This window comes from Protopterus annectens, chromosome 7.part0, assembly GCF_019279795.1.
Source record: "Protopterus annectens isolate FY-2018-M chromosome 7.part0, PAN1.0, whole genome shotgun sequence".
In the NCBI taxonomy this organism is placed as follows: domain Eukaryota; kingdom Metazoa; phylum Chordata; order Ceratodontiformes; family Protopteridae; genus Protopterus; species Protopterus annectens.
In genome coordinates this window covers 1,766,495,971-1,766,507,274 of record NC_056739.1, presented here as the reverse complement: position 1 = coordinate 1,766,507,274, position 11,304 = coordinate 1,766,495,971, and the positions used below count along the sequence as shown (strand labels likewise).

At 35.9% G+C, this 11,304-nt stretch overlaps 1 protein-coding gene across 1 annotated transcript in view; it reads left to right on the top strand.

Moving 5' to 3' along the window:
- The window catches only part of RHCG (Rh family C glycoprotein), a 315,521-nt gene that overhangs the window by 965 nt on the left and 303,252 nt on the right, over positions 1-11,304 (top strand). The gene's annotated exons all lie outside the window — the stretch shown is intronic.

Sequence of the window (11,304 nt, the reverse complement as noted above, 5' to 3'; positions counted from 1 at the left end):
AAAAAAAAAAGTCTTCCAGAAGAGTGATGATTAACTCCATAAAATAGTCGTATATTGTTTTCCTATTCCAGAGAGACATTAAGATTTCATACTGAAGTATTACAGAAAATTAATATCAATAGTTAGATCAACTTCCTATCAGAGAAATAGACTGTCCTTTCATGTACCTAGCATTTGTTTACATAAATAATATGACCCAATGCATGTGAAGGAATGACTGATGAATGAAACTGTTACAGCTAGGTCTAACACTGCAAATGTGTATAATAAACCATGATTTTACTTGCCTGTTTTATACATATTATTATAACCAAACATGGCATGGAGTTTTCAAGTTGTGACACAGGTTTATTAATGTGCAAAACACAATAGACTGTTTTAGTATATGTACAGAGAAGAACCATACAGGTTGCAAAACTCAGTGTCTTACATATATATCACATACTGTTCAGTTTCTGAAAAAAACTGACTTAATATTCTTTTCAGAGTTTAATTTGGCTGGCTAGTAGCCAAAAATAAAGACAGGACAGATTTAATGATTAATGACATATAACTGCAACAAAGTTGCTGAGCACATTATAGAGAAGAAAACTGTAATGCCGCAAGACTTACCAAAGTTACATAAATAGAATGCTAACATACTGTACATGAAAATGTAGTAGCTAATTTACCACTCAGTCTTATTCAGGTAATAAACAGGTAACAGCATGCCAGTGCAATGGGTCTATATTAGAACACTGAACTTTCAAAATTTCGAGTGTTCTAATATCGAACCTTATTAATCGAAAATTTAAAACAGCGAACATACAGAACAGTGAATTGTTTCCTAGGGAAAAAATTTGCTGTTCCATAACACATACACACAACAGAAGCACACCAAACAAACAGCAATCCACACACATACACCTAAACTCTTACACCTAACCCTACACTAAACTATACATACACCACTAACTATCCACTTACCTTAACCCAAACCCTAACCCTAAGGTCCGTCACTATCGCACAGTCACCTCACCCGCGCCCTAACCCTAACTCACCTACCGAGCCCTAACCCTCACGTCCACACAATCGGACAGTTATCTGAACCTCACCCGTAACTTTCCACCACAGCGCTGAAAATACCGAAGCAACAGAAACGGACAACCAAATTCTTTCCCTAGGAAAAAATTTGGTTTTCTGTTTCTTTGATATTTTCAGCGTTCGCTGAAAATGGGTTAATATTAGAACACTCTAAATTTTGAAAGTTCGGTGTTCTAATATAGACCGTGCAATACAGCAGAGGACTCAAGCTAAAGCATACATATAATCTGTAAAAGATTAGTAAATAAGCATGATAGTGGAGTTAGATGCCATGCACAGCCTGAACTTTAAAAGTGGCCTGTATGTGCAAAGTACATGGATTGTGTATCTTAGTTAAAGCATAAAACCCTGAAAGGTGTGCTTCACTTATCAGTATAATACTATTATACTATTGAATGCATTACTTACACATTGCACACACATACACACACACACTCACACATTTATACATATATATATATATATATATATATATATATATATATATATATATATATATATATTTCTGTGACTGTAAATGTGTGCATAATCTATATCTCTGTACATGCACACACACATACATACATACACTGAAATGTATTTATATGCTGATATATCTTTCTAGATAGATAAATAGATGTGTGTGTGTATGTGTGTGTGTGTATGTTTCATCTTCTTGTACAACATTAGGCCATTGCTATGGATCACAGTCAAATGAGACATAAGCCAGTACACTTCTGGAATGAAATTTAACATGAAACTTGGGAAATGTTGGGATATAAGTACAACTCTCATTGCTATCAACAAATCACAACCTGATGTAGTGTGATCACTGATTCCTGTGTTGATGAAAAAATGAGTTTACTATGAATGTTTGTTTCATTTAATCAATATGCTATCATGAAACTTTGTAGGTCAGTAGTCAAAACAACAGTCCTCTCAAGGTTACAAAATGCAAAAAAAAGAATGTGTGTGGGGGGTCAAATATCATGTGCCTACAATGTGGGGACAGCTCCCACACATCTACACTATATATGTATAAATTCCAAGATTGCACAAACTCAGGGAACATGAAGAAAGTGAGGAAACTGGAATACTCACCTTGTCATTCTTCTCCAAGTGTTACTGCTATAACTGGACACCACAGCTATTTTAGGGTTGTCTTCCTGAATGTCAATCACCTGGAACATGACAAACTGTACGTCTCCCAGAAAGAACACTTGACAGTCCAAATTGCAACCAGACACACGGATACAAACATACACACACACTACATATATATATATATATATATATATATATATATATATATATATGTATGTGTGTGTGTGTGTGTGTGTGTGTGTGTGTGTGTGTGTATGTATATATATATATATATATATATATACTATATATCTATACTATATATCTATCTATATATATATATATATATATATATATATATATATATATATATATTTATATACATACATACTGGCTTTCTACAGTAAAAGTGACTAGATATCTGCAGGGATATAATGTAGATGAACTTGTTTATAATGGGTGTAATTTTGTAAGTTTAAATACATAGTTTGCAGATTTTTTTCTAAACATGATTTGTCCTTCTACACAGTATACTGCTGGAACAACTACTTCTGTAGGAAAGGAATGCAAAAGTGTTACAGGGTATAATTACGCAAGCCTTTAAGATGAGCAGCAAGGTCTGTTTTATTTGTTTACTGCATCTTTAAAGTTAAACTGTACTTGTTAGTGAACCACGGAAATACTTTAAATGCTGCACGAGTGTATAGTAAAGATGTGTCCACATGCATACTGAATACAAGTCAAATGCAAAGTATGTATGAATTTTGTGTTTGTTCTTGTTGAAAGTGTGCTGTAATTCATACAGGATATAAATTAGGAGCAGTTTATTTGCAGTGTCTTGTGCAGAAAAGAAGTAGCTGCAGAAATGTAAACTACTTTTAAGATGCATATAGATAACCCATATGATAACTTACATTCATGCATATATTACATAGATGTACCATAGACAGGAAGCTCACCAATCATTAATATGCATATATGTCCTATATTTAGATGTATTTTAAATTTATACAGACGTATTTGATGTAGAAGACATAATGCACTTGGTATATGCGCTAATGTCAGAAGACTTGTGGACCTCAAAGGAGATTTCTACATCTGCAAGCTACAATAATTTACTAACATTCTACTAACAAAGCATCTCTTTAAACTTTACTATTTAATTCAAGTAACATACCTTTGCCTGAAGGAGCTATATTCCTTCCAATTAGGCATGAAAATTCTGACATATTTAAAAATGCATTTCTATAGACTGTACCAAGGAGATGACAGTACAATAGCAGGATAGCACAGTCATTGTATGTAAAAACTATGTGCTCCAGAATTAAAACAGTAAGATATATTTTATATAGACAAACTTTTTAAAGAAAGGCTACACACGTATGTTAACTGTAATTCTTCTTGCTGCAAAATCATAAGATGGTTCTGGACTGTTCCTTTTCAGTCACATTCAAATGTAACAAGCAACACTTTCTCTTTCCCTTCATCTTTCTGCTAGCAGTTGCAATATGCCTTCTCCTGCTTCTGTTATTTTCGCTTCTGTGTTCTACAGCCTGTGACCGTATCAGGAACATCTTCCATGCATATTATTAGACTATCTTTAGCAATGGGTGTGTCTCTAGTTAACCAATAGAGAAGTTCTTACAGGTAAAAAAAATGTAAAAGTGCAGCATTACCTACAGCCTGTTTAAATGTTCAGAACAACATTTAAAGGGCAGTGTACACTTCTCAGTGATTTTAAATGAACGCTGTTTCTTTAGCTCCCATACTTAGCTCCTGCTGGCTATATTATATATTTAATTTAAAACTCCAGACAAATAAACACACTGCCTAACAGTACAGGAAACAGAATATCATTCTATATGTGATGGAAATTAAGTTTCATCTACAGCTTAGAATAGAGGATTAAGGCTATGAGCTACTTGTAACCATCACCCTATGGTGCTGGATTTGATTCTGTCTATCTGCATATATCTATGCTGTTTTCATCAAGTCACTTAACTAGGCAGAGGTTGGAGGTCACTGATAAAAAGAGTTGCTTTTCTTTGTTGGAGGATAGAATAGTTTTAACAAATATATAAAAACATTTCAAAAAGTGTGTCTGTTAGACTTTGTACATTTCAGCAAGACAAAACCATGTAAAGTAATATTCTACCTTTGCAGTCAGATATACAAAAAAATGCATGTGTGTCAGCAATAGTGGATACTTCTATTAAGGAACTCCAGTGTGGGATTACAGAATTGTTTTACTTGAGCTAGTTAGCTGGTGCATCTGTGTGGCATGTATACAAAATGGCTCTGGCCACTTCAGTTTCATTAAAATCTTTGGCTGAGGACCAAATGGCTAGAAGAAAAGCTGCCTGTATTAAGGAGGAAGATGAATGAGGAACAGTGCCTTGCTGATTACCCACTACTAACAGCTGGGTAACCAGAGATAATAATACATATAATACTGTTTGTATGTGCTGCAGCATTAGCTTAGCCTTCAGTGAAATGTAACTAGCAGTATATTAACATTATAGACTTAATGAAAATGTCCTCTTTAAATCCATCCACTTAAACTTTGAATGTGACCTGATCCAAACCACTATCTGCTTCATTGCAACCTACATTGAAAATTGTCACATTTACCCAGTTCAGGACTAACAAACAGTAAATAAATGTTCTATCAGGATTCAGCAACAATTTCAGATCTTTATTTATTTACTATTTGGTAACCAGCAAGGTGGATTGGTGCAGAAACACATTTCAGCTGCGAACTGGGCTCAGGTGCAATAAACAGTATAAATAAAAACACTTAAAATATGATAGATTAGGTTTACCTAGTTACAAAACTTTAGAAAGTTCATATACAGTTATAATTTTTTCAAAAGTAGATTTTTGTACAGTTCTTATACATTTCTAATAAAGTAGCAGATTTACATTTGGTTTTATCAATTTACATGAGTTGCAATACAGTTTGACTGCACGAAATTGCATAAAATTGTTTAGAATTGAGTTTCCTTGGGAAAAAGAAAACTAATGGAAGTGAGAAAAAGAGATTACAGAGACAGGCCTACAGACCAAGCAGAGGACAAAAATGTTTATGCATAGCTGTCTTACCATTCAGTGAGTAAACAAGGCAATGCCCCATTAGAAAATCGTATTAACAATGCTTGAAGTAAATTACAACTGCATATTACACAGCACAATTTCTCATATTAAATACGTAGCAGCAATATAGAATAGAGCTTCATCAAGGTAACGTCTGGAGGCATTTGGCTTAGTGTTCCTTTCATCCATACATCCATCCAAGCTTGTTATGAATCACATTTGACTTGTACAGCAGCCCTGTCAACAATGTCACACACACACATGCATGTGCACATATACTCATAGACACACACACGTGTGCACACACACTCACACACACACACAGACACACACACACACACATGCACATACACACACGTGCACACACACATGGACACACACACTCACACACACACACACACACACACACACACACACATGCACATACACTCACACACACATGCACATACACACACAGAGATGTGCGCGCACACACACACATGCACACACACATGTACACATGTGCAGACTTACACATACATGTACACACTCATACACACACACACACACACACACACACACACATACATAACACAGTTAGGGACAATATAGATTCAGCTGTCTGCCTACCACATGTCTTTAGGACTGGGAAGGAAACAAAAAATATGTAGAGAAAACTCAGATAGATACAAGGAGAATTGAACCAGAGAATTTCTTGCTGTGTGGGAAAGTTCCTTCTTACTTCACCACTGTACTATCCATAACTTTCATGCTTACCATGTAATAAAATGAGCACTACAAACTAGGTGCAGAATGATTCCTTATCCCTTTAAATAATTCCTGATTTAAATGCTTCATTTTTTTTCAAAAATAGGATCTTAAACAGAAAAGTAAAGCCTCGTAATAATGTAATACATGGCTGGTTCAGTATCCCTGTAGCTGAATGTACTTGAAATCTACCACCTCAGATAGCTAATGCATGCTTTCAGGTCTATATCACAAAATCGAACATTAAAAAAAGTGAATGCTCTTACGTTGAACTCTAAAAACTGAAACCACAGAATGTCGAACACACGAAACAGTGATTTTTTCCCCAGGGGAAAAAAAAATCGCTGCTCAACAAAAAAAAAACAAATCCACAAACAAAATAAAGTGGGGGGCTTTGCTCACCACACCGTTCCATATGGGGGCTATGCCACCCCCCACTCACACCACTACTTAAATGTACCAACTCTGAGATCATACCACAGTGGAGGAAATGGCAAAGTCCTGGCAATGGCCCAGCGATTTTTTCCCAATGAAAAAACTTGTTGTTCCAGCTGATCGACATTCTGTGATTTTGTTTTTTAGAGTTCGACGTAAGAGCGTCCGCTATTTTTAATGTTCAACTTCATGATATAGACCCCAAGCTTTCAGTATACCTGTATAGGAGAGCAGAAATATATTATCCCAAATAAAGTACTCATAATATACTTACAGTGCAGAGGAACAGAGAGTGCTGAAATATGTTTTGGCTAACAAGTTTATAAAGTATTGAGGGTCCCAGCAATATAAATGGTTCTAACAAAATAACAACATATGCAATGTCCAATTTTTGCATGTGACCCTGAAGAAAAAAAATCTATTATACACAGTAGCATTAAGATGCACCTAGATTGTTTTTTACTTGTGCATAGGGTCTGCTGACATATCTAACATAATCTGCACAACTGAGGTGTTATTTTAAACCAGATTAAGCAGAGTTTATTGTTTTCTACTTTCTGTGTTGTTCAGATACATTGAAATAGGAAGCACTTAGTGGGGAACTGCTGTGGCTAGAACTAACTGACACAAAGACACTAGAAGGTGCTGTTATATTCTTTGGGACCATGACGTTATACATATGCCCCTGTCCTGAATCATGCTGTGATGCAGATGACAGTTCACAATTTTGTGATGCAGGAAGAGAGTGAGTATAGTGAGAGGCATCCTCAACGTAGCAAGGACAGTACCTTGTGCATGGTAAAGATGAAGTACTGCCATCATCCAGGTAACTCACTAATTACATTGACTTTTTACTGGTTTAAGTGCTTAACCAATAGCATGGACTGAACTCTTGTCCTTCATCTCAAAGTGTAGTAATAATACTGCTACTGTTCAGAGTCTGTCAGAAGTATCTGGCAGCATGAGAAGCAAGGATGCAAATAAGGGAGGATTATATAAAAAATGCTTTTATTTATTTATTTTTATTAAAGAAAATGTCATATGAGCTTCACTATGTATATGAAGCAACACAGTAATAAGAAATACCAGACTTTAAGACAAATTAGTACATTAGCACCCTGATATCTAGCTTTCTAGGTATACTAAACTCACTTACTAAGCTTTGTAGCTATTATATTTATTCTGCCTCCCCCTCATTTCAGAATCTGGCTAACAAAGTTTGCAGATGACTGCAAACTGGGAGCCATTATTGAATCCCCAAATGATGTGGATACTCTACAAAAGGGCCTTACAGAAACAGATGCTTGGTGCCAGAGCCATGGGCTCAAGCTCAATGCCAAGAAATGTATTGTTATCCCCTTTGGGAAAAAACATGTATCCATGAATTACCATACAGGTGGCTGTACACTAAACACAGAAAGTGTGATAAGAGACTTAGGGACAAAGGTGGACAGTGGTCTCACCTTCGTTAACCACATCACCACAACAGTCAGGAAATCCTTCTATGTGGCACACCTCATCATGAAGGGCTTTTCATCCAGAAAAAAGGAGGTCATTGTCCCACTGTACTCATCCCTCATTAGACCCATTATAGAATACAGCACCCCATTTGGTATGTACCTCTCAAGACATCTGCAACAACTGGAAAGGCCTCAGAAATACCTCACTAAAAGAATCACAGGCCTAAAGCAGATGCCCTACGCTGACCGCCTTAAAAACTCCAGCTATACTCTGTCGCATATCATCTACTCAGAGGTGATCTCTGCTTAACATACAAGGCCATGTCAAACCCAGAGCTGTTGGACATGCTACACTTAAAGAAATCCCAATCCCTCAGAGCTACACGCTCCAGGGATCTAAACCTTGTCATCACAATAAACAAAACATGCTGGAGGGATAGGTTCCTGACCCAGAGACTCCCCAGACTCTGGAATAGATTGCCCATACATGTCAAGCAGAGTGCCTCTTTGGACCTCTTCAAGAGGAACCTTGACAATTGGATGGGAGAAAGGAAATTCACCCTAGGGATCACGTCAGCCGCCCTGCTAGACAGGGGTCCAGGAAAGTAAATAATGTGGGAAGAAATAGCCAGGGAATTGTTATGGCTAGGCTTGTATAGGCCCTAGGGCTGATAGCCTAGTACCAGCCTATGAACCTATGAACCTACACCCATCTGCTGTTCTTTGTTTGCTCCCCTTCATTCTTCACTAGTGAATTGTAAATTGTACATTTTATGTCTGTTTCCCATTAGCTTGCTTTTTGTAAAAATATCCCTATCAAGTTTAAATATTGTAAATATCGTATTATTTATATTGATTATTAAGTTTTATATAACTTAAACTGACTTGCTAATGTTGAATGTGTATAAAACCATTCCACTTATATTTCTTCCTTGTTGACCAGTTTTGTTGTGCTACATATCATACTTTTGATAATTATGTAATTTAATGTTCTTGTCTTTCTGGGCTAAACCTGAAAGTGGTCCAGTGAAATTAGTGTTCAACCCCATTAGAGGACTAGATAGATTAGAAAGATTGTTAGGCAAATAGATAGAATAAAAATACATAGCTAAATGGTGAGATGCATGGACTGACAGACAGTTGTGTCTTTCGGTTTTTCCCGGTTAGGGGTCGCCACAGTGGAACTCTGGTCCGCTAATGATTGGCAGTAGATTTTTACGCACCGAGTTGCCAGCTCTGATGCACAACCTTCAACGAAGGTATGCCCATTCATGCATGTCTCCACACAGAAGACGCTCTAGCTGAGAATCGAACAGAACAGCATCTTACTGTGAGGCGACAATGCTACCGCAGCACCACCACCACAGTACAGACAGTAGTATCTATTAATAGTTAGAAATTAGCTAACAAGTTTTCTGCTCTTATAAGTATTTACTAACTCAATTAGTTTTAATTTGTTTGTACTGTAATTGACACGGTAGATTAGTTATATAAAATGAATGCAACGATTTGGCCAAAGAACATAGTAAGGAATTTCAGTTTTTAAGACCAGTAGTACTTGGCATTTTATCAGCTTGTATGGGTAAAAAAGTTCTTAGCTACGTTAAACTATCAGTGTATGTGCTAGCTTATAAAACTGAATCAAAATCGAGTTTTGCCACACACTGTACATTTGACTTTCACGTGAGCTCCTCAGCATGTCACTTTGGTATCATGAAGGACAAAATGTCACCATACTCATTTTACTTTATCAAAATATGTTAGTGTGTGTCTGTGACAACTGAGCAAAATGGGTGACATTTTATCACAGCAGAATGGAAGCAAGGTTTAAATGTTTGTAGATTATACAGCATCATAAAGTATGACTGAGCAGTACAGAAAGTTGTAATTTCCCATGTAGTGGGGAGAAGTTTTGAGGGCCAGAAATAAGTGCAATACCTCATAAGGTGTAACACTTGTGAATGTTGCTGCTGATAAAGACTATTTAACTATGAAGGTGATTTTTTGAGGGTTTTATACTGCATCTCACCTAGCTTCTTAGAATTTGGGAGAATTATTAACTTTTGTCCTTGTGAACAAAATTTGAACAGGTATTTCAAAGAGCAGCTGACTTATTTTGAAAATATTCATTAGTTTGTGCACTTATTTTCTTCTATCACTTTTCCTTGGCATTGAAATAAAAAAAATGAATGATAGTAAACTTTTTTATAGATTTTGGTTTATACATGCATTTATTAAATCACAAGGTTAATAAAGTGCAATTTCCTGTATGTTTGGACTGTCTTTTCCATACTTCACTATCTATGTTTTCTACAGAGCACAGTGAAAATGGAAAGTATTCAATACACTTACAAAGTGTTCACATCTTTTAACTACATTAAAGTAGTATTAAGTGTAGTTTAGTTCTCACTTAAGCACTGTATGCCTCAGAAAATGAACTGAGAATACATGCTACTTTTAAACTTTATTACTAGTTTTGCTGATGAAATGTTCACGTAAATGCAGGCAACTTCGTCTCCTTAAAGATCCAGAAATTAAAAATATAATAATACTAATGTTAACTCTCATTGTGGATAGTTAGTGATGATTTATTTACTTTCTCCATTAAATACATGGAATTAAAGCAGAATGTTATTTTGAGGTTATAGAGGTTGTTAAACTAGGCATGATTAACTGTCACTCAAAATGTTATCTCAACATCTTATTACTGGAGGTGATTTTCCATTTTCATTTTTTTGTTATTTCAAGTAATAAACTTCAATCACTTAACATTTCAAGTACCATTAGATAAAAAATATTCTTTTAAGTTAGTTCCTGGAGATGACATCATATGCTGTGTCAGCCAGCCAGAAATGAAGGCTTATATTTGTCTGAAATGTTGTTCCTAGGTTTATAAATTCATAGGCGTATACTAGATAATGCATCCATTAGGAGTGTCACCACTGCAGATCCCACATTTTCTCCCTCCACTAATGAAAGCCTGGGAATACTGTACCAGAGTGAAGCTGTGGATCCTAATCCTCCATGGTTTTAAAGAAAGCTAGTGAGTTAAGTCATTTTATGTGGAGTGGAAGTTTATTCCATAGGTAGGAAATCCCTTGAAAGAAATGTCCATCATACCAATAAATTAGTTTAATATTGTGATGCAGGTTAATATGCTCAGAGCAGGTAATTCTAGTACTTCCAGTTTTATGAAGGTTTAAGAGTTCAAGCAGGACTTGGCATTTTACAGCTATGTATGCTAAGCAGAGGTCACTATACAAGGGCCTGTATTAGACAGACTAAAGTGACAGGGTGTTTACATGCTCATTATAACCTAAGCACCGCATACCTAAAATTTTTTCATCAGGAATCATATATTTTCCAGCAGAGCAACATATTTAGATAGGTACATTCTAATAGGGGTATAATATTATACAATGGA